Here is a 9785-nt window from a genome sequence, read left to right on the forward strand (position 1 = left end):
GAAATCAATACAGATACTTTTTTTAGTGTGCACTAGACCTCTATGACGTATGTATTTTGTAGACCAACTATTAACCTATTCGTATGCGTTAAATGTATCCTTTGTTATCGGTCGAACCCGAGCCACCAAGGTTGCCAACGATGAATTATGAATAATGGCTTCATAAATGGGCTGTTATGTTTGGTCTAGATGCCATTGTTACATAGTGTCGGTACAGAAAGTGACCAACACGAAAATATTTATAATTTTATCGTACGTTGTGATTGGAGGTGGCCTAGCACTCAATAATACAGGGTTTATACTGGTTCAGACAACGTGCCCTACGTCCAGTTTCAGGCGACCGGTGACTTTATTCCTGAGCCCAGGTGCTCAAAGTTTGCAGTGGGATTACAAACGAGAAAGAAAAAGATGGGGGTACAAGAGGTCCTGTCGGACTCTGGTCAGAGGGACCAAGAGTGACGGGAGCTCCGCTATGTGCTATGTGTTCGAGCATGTGCTCGAGGTTTGAACCTTATAGTTCTGTTGTTGTGTACTAGTGAACTTGATCGATCTGAATCAAGTGAGTTGTGTTGGAGAGAGTGCATCCCCTTTTATAGATAAAGAGGATGGCCTTACAAGTGAGAGAAAGATAGTGCATATGCTTTCTAAGTCTTGTTGCCCACACCGGTAGGTACAAGATGATGGTAGGCGCCCACAATACTGTTTAATGTCAAATGCACGCGGGAGGTTGTGTCTTCTTCAGATATGGCAAACGTCGGTGTTTGTCACACTGTTGTTACCCAGAGGGTTTCACCATGTTCGCCTAGTACGGTAAATACCGGCGCCCACAACATTGTCGATGCCTCAGAGGCACATGAGGGGAGCCTTACCGTATTTCTCTGATATGAGAGTTGATGACGCCCACAACCCTGAAGGGGAAAATGTCAGCGCCTACAACACTGCTTGGGTTCTGTCTTGTCAGGGAGGTCGCAGGGTACTGTCCTGCAAGTGTACAGGATACGGTCCTCGGTATTGCGGTTGACTTGGGTGCCCTGCCTTACTTTCTCCGTCTGTTTCCTGGTCCTTACCGAGCGGACGTCCCCGGTCGGTGGGTCCAAGTCGGCTCTGATTGCGCCAAACGGAGAGGAGTTGTAAGCAGGGGTTCGACACATCCCTAGTCGGAGAAGCGGGTCAGAGTCGGAAGTGGTGTTTGGCCAGGTCTTCCGGTCGAAGAGGCCATCCGGAGGCGGGCTGGAGACCGAAGCGAGCGCTCCGCTCGGAGAGGTGGGCCGGAATCGGAAGCGGGCGCCGTTCTTCCTCGGCCAGGCCTTCCAGTCAGAAATTGGATCGTCCTTCTGGCCTGTCGTCTAGGTTTTTGGGCCGGCCCATGAGTTGTGCGTTGCTCATAACGTTGTCTGTTGAGTCGAGCCTTTGTTGGAAAACCGGTTCATGAGGGACCTCGGATTTATGAATCCTTTAGGTATAGCAACGTGAGCAGTCAGCTGTTGTATGCACTGGGCACAATTTTGCTGGTGTCGCAAAATGCCGGATCGGTCTTGTAGTTCCATATCTGTGGCATGACGAAAGGTGTTAGTAGCATAGGAAGTATATAATGTACATGGCTAATTTGTTATAGGATGACAAAAATAGATAGTAGCATTGGGATTATGGGACATAGATGTTTGATTTATTAATAGAGTTAGAATCCAAGGTTTGTTGTGCACGGCAAAGGCTTGCGGTGGGCAGCCTGCCCACCAGGGTTGGAATCCTGGTGCTCATCGGGATTTATTTCCAAAAATCCGTAGCCTCTCTTGCATGGAACCACAAGGGGATTGTGACGCTCCCGTCGTCTAAGAATTCAGTGCATTTCGGTGATCTCAAGAAGGACGCGGTCTTCAAGATCTGAGTATAGTTGTAGGTTTGTTTGTACACGAGTGGTGTGAGTAGCATGCGTGTGTTGAGTAGGCGTGCATGTCCACATGAGGCACCAAAAAAATGAGAATGAGTTGTGTATAAATTAAAGCAGAACAAAAGGATAAAGGAACTGAAAAAGAAGACCATGGGACAATGGGAGGAGGAAACACAATATGGCCAGAAACACCAACTTTTGGAATAACAAAAGAATCCACTCATCCAAATACATGGAGAAGGAGGTTGGGATCAGAACGCATGATGAAGAAACAAAGACGACGGTGTGCAGGTAAGCGAAACAGAGGGTGTCAGGTATCAGTATCAGGGATACCCGGAAGAAGAAAGCGAATGGCCACAAACGCTAACTCTCTCGGATGGTCGTATCTTGGTTTCGCCCAGCCCCGAGGGCATGGGCTCTGTCTCGCCCGACCTCAAGGATACGGGACCCGACCCGGGTCGCCCGACCTCAAGGATACGAGACCCGGGTCACCCGACCTCCTCCGTCTCGCTCGACCAGTCAGGTGAGAGCCACGTCACGCCTGACCCCTCGGGCAAGGGCCCCGTCACGTTCGACCCCGAGGGCGCGGACTCCGCCTCGCCTGATCCCGAGAACGCGGGCTCCGCCTCGCCCGACCCCAAGGACGCGGGCTCTGCCTCACCCGATGAAGGTCCGTACTGCCCCCAACCGCTACGAGTCTAAAAGTACAAGTCCAGGGTCAAACTACAGACGCCAGATGGGGAGCAGGCGCGTCTTGACGTGACCCGCGGTCACGACGGGCCACGTCTGAGGACGCACGTCGCCAACAGCATCGGACGTGCCGACGCTGTGCTACCTACTCCCCGTATGGCCTCCAGTGAAGGCGTCAGCGAGCCATACCGTCCGCTGGGACGGGATGGAGCGCCACGACCGGCTAACGACGCCCGCGTACGGCGCCAGTGACGAATAGGGCCGCGACGTGGAGCCGTCCCCGTCGTCATCTACAAGGCCAACAGGACCCGCATAGAGGAGATGGAAGACGTTGCAATCCCGGAAGCCTCCTCCCTCCCTCCCTCCCTCTCTCTCTCTCTCTCTCTCTCTCTCTCTCTCTCTCTCTCTCTCTCTCTCTCTCTCTCTCTCTCTCCCGATGTAACCTGCATCTTCCCCTTCGTCTATAAAAGGGGAAGCAAGACACCCCACGGAGGGGGGGCATACACACACAACTAACACGTCTGAGCGGTGGAGGCTTAGGCACTCGACTGTAGACAGAGAACTCAACCAGACTCACTCTTTTCACCAGAGACTTGAGACCTTCCCCCTCTCTCGCCTGTTTGTAACTCCTACTACAAACCAAGTGCCGGTAACATGAGCAGCAGCAGACTGGACGTAGGGACGTTCCGCCCGAACCAGTATAAATCCTCTTGTGTCCTCCGAGCACAGCCATCCGGGTCAGACACACAAACTAAAAATTTACTAACTGGTGATTCGAAATATCGACAAGAGGTGCCCATTGCAGCGGGCACCTTGAGTATGAATGGCTGCTATATAGTAGAGGCTGCTGTTAGGAGAAGTGACCTGTTTTGTACAGACCAATTGCAGAAATGAAAAAGTAGCAAAAAAGGAACAGGAAAGGGTGAAGCCGAGGTAACACAGTGCTACCATGATGGTTTTGCTAAAAACAGAATAAAAGAAACAGAAATCAAGTAAGAAAGAAAAGAAAGTATTAGGTACAGAGCTGCCCGAGTTTGATGACGATTAGTTTGCACCACAATGAACAGGACAGATGGGAAACAAGCCAGTAGAGTAGGTTGTGTTTAATGTGAAGCAAAGAAATTGGCTGTTATAATGGTATCTAAGATATCTCATCCAATCTGTAAGGCATTGTCCCAAAGAATGTCGAAGGTAGTTGCAGATACCTTCTTAGTGTCAGTCTGCAAACGGTAGGTACAACACCTTTGACCCATAGGAGTGTCTACTATCTAGAGTATCATATATGAATGTTACTAAGATTTATGGGAAAATACCAATCATTGCAGATATTACATACACATAATCAAGCGTGCAGGCGGAACTTAATTTTGCATAGCAGGTGGTACTATAATAATGGAACAACCATAAAGAAATCTAAACCTACCAGAGGGCCAGAAAGGGAAGAAAGGCAACAGAGAAGGAAACATCCATACTTGTGCGTAGTATCACAATGCACAGAATTGTAAGGCCCAACCTGCCTCGCACCGTCATACCAACAGCTGCTTCGAGGGGGCTCATGGTATTATCTGGAATCTGAAAAGTTGTAAAACAACCTTTTTAAAGGCAAAAGCACAGGTAATGATAACTGCTAATTTTGTTCAATTTTAAGGCTGGAATAAGCTGCAAGCCTATAAATATCCCATATGAGATAGAATAAATACCTTGGATGTCATGAGGTGACAAAGTACAAGAGCAAGGCCGTAGACATCTGCTTTGCTGTCATAGGGCTGATGATTTGTAACCTACACATGGAAAATGGAAGTGATTAAGGATTTGCGTACTAATAGCTGGAAATTATATGAATATGACAATATCTGATTCACAATATTGCGCTAGGAATGGCAGTGACCTTTCTGCAGTTGAGGATTCAGAGTCAGACCATGAACCCTTATTTATTTTACAGAGCCAAAAAATATGACGTTAGCTCGAGGATATTGGATCGCAGGATCAGTACATATTGAATATATTCATTCACAATCAAATAGGAAGAACGTCGCATACCTGTGAATGGATAATGAAGCATACCTCATTTTTCAAAATTGATGCTTGCCTTGTCAAACATTCATATTCCTGTTCACATGATATATATATTTATATGTTCAGAAACAAAACATAAGAAGACTGGCCACACATTATATTTAAGTAAGGTGGTGGCAAGTGGTGTGGTCTGTGATGAAGCAATGCCTACATATACAGAAGCTAATCCTTGCAAGCTTTTTAACATTTCTAAATTGCTTCAGACTGGTAGGCACTCTCTTAATATGCTACAGGTAAACAAACTTTCTCACATCATTGCCTTCTCTAATTCGCATTATCCAAACCAGGAGAAGCGAAGAGTATTACAGATCTAGTGCAATAATGCATAGATAAGTTTGCAAAAGAGGGAAAATATGACATGGCAATTCGCAAGAGAATAGCTATCGTTGGTACAGTGTACAAGATTTTACCTCCCCACATTGCTGGGTCCAAGAGGAAAGCCTTCAAAGCACATTTCGGACACAAGGGTGCAGCCATATCAATGTATCTGCAACCAAATCAGTCCAAGATTCACAAAGACAGTCACTTGCGTGTTTCCAATGAAATGATCCCGAGAATGACAACCGATAGAGTAGGGCCGTGCCATACAAACCGGTTTAAAACTGAATCATGTATCTGTTTTGTCTTTTAGGTGTAATTTCATAGAGGTCAGTGCGGATGCTTAATTCACTTGCTGGACATCTGAGAGCTCCTTCAGTGTCAGAAGTGAGCCCAATTTTTGGAACCCATGAAGCCATAATATTTTAGACCTGAAAATTCAAAGTGTTACAGTTGATAGGGAATAGACAGTGCACACTAAAATGAGTAACCACAGAAGGACCCAACTATCATTCAAATCTGATCATAGAAAAAAGATAAAGGAACAGTCAATATAAGGTAATAACCGCTGTGGAAAAAAATTTCTTAGCATGACGAAACAAAAATGCACTTGTTGTCCTGAAAACATTTTGTACAAATCTCATGGCAAGGAATGCAAACGCTGCAATATGTCCCTAGAAAACAGTGCATAGGCTGTTCAGGTGTTGTGAAAACATAAATTAATAGCGACTGATCTTTTTTCTTATATAGGAAGTTGAAAAAGGAAATATCAACCTCTAATAAGATCAACATTCATGTTCCAGTTTCAGGACAAACTGTAGATCAAATGCCATAAGAACAAGATAATCCTGAGTCCTGACTTCGACTATCAAACCAGTGCAAGAGGGTTTGAACTTAGTTGACACAAATAAAAAAGACTCATGTGGACTGCAAAGCAGTTTAGATTAATAGCGGTGTAAAAGGAAAGAGCAGCACATAGGCATGTGCTACAGGTAGTGCTACACCTGTTTTGCAGGAAGCATGACCTTGTTCTTGAGTTGAGGAGAATGTGTTGCCTTTTTAATATCCTGGCTCCAATTGCTACAAACTGACACAGACAGAAAAGGAACGTCTTTCCTCGTTTGGTAAAGTTTAACATAGGCAACTTACTCTTGCAAAAAAAAAAGCACGAGAAAGCAGCACATCAAACATAGAGGAAGACTGGCAAAAGTACCTAAAAGTAGGGAGTCTTGATTCGGCTGGGAAATTTAAACCCAATGAATTCAGTAATCTCCATAAACTGATCAAGGGCAACACAAGAAAGATAAACGATCCTCTAAAAAGGTAAAATCCTAACAAAGGTTGTTTCTGCAGGAGAACACAGGTGTAATAAGACACTACATGAAACTTTGCAAAAAGGAATGCCTGTGTGTAGAGGGAAAGGACAGAGGAAGATGTAGTAATAGGAAGACCTGAAAGTAATGGGTGTTCACTGGACTGCAGAACCCAACATTACTAAGCTGAGTAACCTCTGTTTTCTTTATCCTGCATAGTTCAAATATGCTGTTTAGATTGCCTAAATACCATATAAATACACAAAAAAGGACACAAAAGTAAACATTTAGAGCGATCCCATCTAAATTGGTGGGGAAATGTCAACCTTGGTAAAAAAAAGCTGGTGTCCTCTAAGTATAGGAGATGGTCTGTGAATTGGTTACCTCTGTGAAGGTATGCCAGATACAGTCCTTGTCTGATCGGGATTTCAGGTTAGGGTTGTGGATGGCAATGAATTTTTCTATAATTGGCCAACCAATTAAAAGATTAAGCACTGTCAGTGAAGCCAAGTTGTTAAATTTTGTGCTTCCCAGTGCATTATCAACTTTGTCGATGATGATCTAGGAGGTGGCATAATTCAGTTATGTGGCTATGCTGGAAATAGACTGTAACTCCATAATTATGGGAAGATGGCCTACAAAGTAAAAATACTTTTTTCTACATTATAACAAACGCAACTATTTTATAAGCACGGTCATCGGAGCCTTCATCTGAGCAACAAAATATGAGTCAAAACTTTGTACCTGATTGCCAAAAGGGATTTTTTTTAGCCATTGACAAAGACGAAGCTAACACTGTGTTTCCAGCACAACCATGGTAATACTGTGAAGGTGGGAAAATGTATGGGATAGAATGATAACTGAAAGGAACTTGCATTTCAATGATTGAGAACTGAGAGTGGAAATAAACGGTTGATACCTCCATATCAATGACCGATTGCATGTACCCTGACATTTGTTACCTGTTTGCATCGTATCATGCTTCATGCAAAAGAAACACACACCAAACTGCCATGAACATAGGAACCCTAGAGTATGAACCAATTAAATTGGAGGAGAAATCAGAGAAATCGAAAGTGAAATTAGAGGAGGTCCGAGTACCTGCGAGGCTGAGGGAGCGCCTGCCTCTGGAAAGGTCGCTGGGCTCAGTAAAGGTCAGGGCGGAGGGAAGAAGATGCAGCTAGGGTTTCGCGGGGAACAGTAGCAGACGCGAAACGGCGGGAGGAGGCAGCGCCGGGGGCGCAGGCTCGCCGGCGGCCACCAGCGGCGCCCGTCCGCGCGTCGCCGGCGACGGCGACGGCGGCGGCTGGGGCCCGTGCTGCGGTGGCCGGGCCGCGACGGCGCGCCTCGCCAGCACCTCGCGCGATGAGCCATCGGCGCTGGGCCGGCAGGCACGCGGCGACGCAAGGGGGGGGGGGGGGGGAGGAGGGAGAGGGCAGGCGCCGCCGCCGCCGCCGCCTGCTGGTGCCAGCCGCCGTCGCCGTGCCCGTGGCCGCGTCGGGGAGAGAGGGAGAGAGAGATCCAAGAGGAGAGAGAGGAAAGGAAAGGAAGAATCTGGAATGTGAAGCAGAAGCCAGCGTATATATTTGTTTGCCTGGATTATGACGAGAAGCTAGAGAAGCCGTTTAGAAGTTGAGGAGAGGCCGGAGAAGGTAAAGAGAAGCTGCTTCCGGACGACCCGCTTCAACCGATCTGGACCGTTCACTCGAAGATCTGACGGTGCAGGGAATTTTAAGAGACGTGGACACGGCTTCCTCTTGAGGACCCCGCGAGGTCTTGATTTCTACAGTCTTCCAGTGGTACTAGTCTACACACGATCAACGTCGTGTTTTGCTATTGCTCATCGATGGCAGAGGGCACCACGAACGGATAAGAGAACGAGGCAAATGTGAGACTGTCATTGTCATTCTTCCAGCAGTTCTAGTTTACCATTTTGTCTGAAGTTTTTGCTCCTTTCAGTGATTGGTCTTGTCTTTCTATGTTTCATTGTTTGATTCAGTCTTTCAGATTATTAGTGAATGGTTCAAACTGTTGCAAGCGTAAGTCCAGGCTCGTAAGACTATTTGGTTCAATCTTTTAGTCTGAAAGTGCACAAAAAGGCTCTATTCTGCATTATCTGTTGCACTGTTGCATGTCCGGTAACATCACTGTATCAGCTTACTGGACAATGTTTACATGTTTACTGGACAATGTCCCCTTCTTTTACATTCAGTGATGAATGGAAAGTTATTATGGAAGGTTTTCTTTTTGCTATAGTATTCAACTTAAATTGATGTTTCGTTTTTTTGCTCATGATATAAATTGATTTATCATGTTTTTAAGGAATTACACAAGTAAATTCACTATGCTCTACAACTATTTATGATGCAAGCAACGGGTGTGTCAGCTTAATTCTTCACTTATTAGTGTTGCCTCTCATTTTCTGCATTATGCATTGTACTTTGCCAAGTTTATCTATATGGTATATGTTATTCAATGTAGTTCATGTAGACAGACCCATGTAACCATATGGTTTGTGTGTTATAAATTTCCAGAATCCTAAAGTTTGCTCTCAGTTTAACTTTGTTATGATAGCTATTCAGCATAAGTTTGTTATGCTTCGCAAAATAAGTAAATAAGAGTAACTATGATACATGAACTGCAGCCATTCTGATGATGAATTGTTTCACCTTGAATGAACTCATAAGCTTTTACTTGTTTTGCTTGGGGAAATGTGTAGGTGTGGTAAGTTACTGGAGCCTGCTGTCCCTTTGCACTTAGCTGATAGTTAAATAATAAAAGCCACTTGTTTTTGCATTTAGTGCTTCTACTGGTAATCTCTGACAAGAGGCATAGGCTGATTTTCATGTTGGTGATGGTGTGGTTATGCTGCTTGTTACACATACAATAATTGTAGCAAAGGTATGCTTTAATGAAATTTTCACCTCTTTTTTTTTTGATTTGGCCGCATTGCTCCATCGAAAGTACTCTTCTATTGTTCCTAAAATTGCTCACCACTTAGTACACTAAAAAAATCAAACTACATATTGCATAGGAACTAAAGACTTCTGGCCTTCTAGGTACCCAAACCCATCTGGTCTGGGGTTCCTAGGGGCTTTTCTCATTGCAGCAACACACGAAGGAGGTCAATGCCACTAACAAGAAAATTAACAAGCTCATGACCTTTACGCCACTAACTGATCTTAGATGCCTTAATTTTTTGGAAGCAGGAACGAGGGAATGTTCTATAAGGACTTGTGAGCTTTGATGAATGTAGCTAACTGCATCCCTGATGTTTCGTATGCCCTGATTCACTACCTCCTTAGAATATTCCCCTCCTACCTCCTTAGAATATTCCCGTGGTTAGTCCTGATGCACTATACATTGTTCTATGTCCACACTATGTAAACGTTCTGAAAACAAAAGTTACCATGGACAAATCACTAATATGTAAATATTCTGTTAGTCCTGATATTTGCATTTGAACAAGTAAATTTCATTCAAGTTTCAGGCTCCAAGAA

At 45.0% G+C, this 9785-nt stretch overlaps 1 long non-coding RNA gene across 19 annotated transcripts; it reads right to left on the reverse strand.

Moving 5' to 3' along the window:
- Positions 1-358: 358 nt before the first annotated feature.
- Positions 359-7824, reverse strand: LOC136533714 (uncharacterized). Of its 19 annotated transcripts, XR_010778545.1 has the most exons (11): positions 7387-7824; positions 7205-7313; positions 7030-7108; positions 6424-6496; positions 6186-6319; positions 5247-6059; positions 5065-5141; positions 4619-4687; positions 4467-4504; positions 4279-4359; positions 3710-4150 (listed from the first exon to the last, which is right to left on the reverse strand). It is a non-coding gene; the product is annotated as an uncharacterized lncRNA (long non-coding RNA). The 19 variants fall into 19 exon arrangements; XR_010778539.1 differs by adding an exon at positions 359-1549 and having other exon boundaries at positions 4051-4150; positions 6424-7313; XR_010778555.1 differs by having other exon boundaries at positions 3709-4150; positions 6186-6251; positions 7030-7313.
- Between the last annotated feature and the right edge of the window lie 1961 nt (positions 7825-9785).

This window comes from Miscanthus floridulus, chromosome 2, assembly GCF_019320115.1.
Source record: "Miscanthus floridulus cultivar M001 chromosome 2, ASM1932011v1, whole genome shotgun sequence".
Lineage (NCBI taxonomy): Eukaryota > Viridiplantae > Streptophyta > Magnoliopsida > Poales > Poaceae > Miscanthus > Miscanthus floridulus.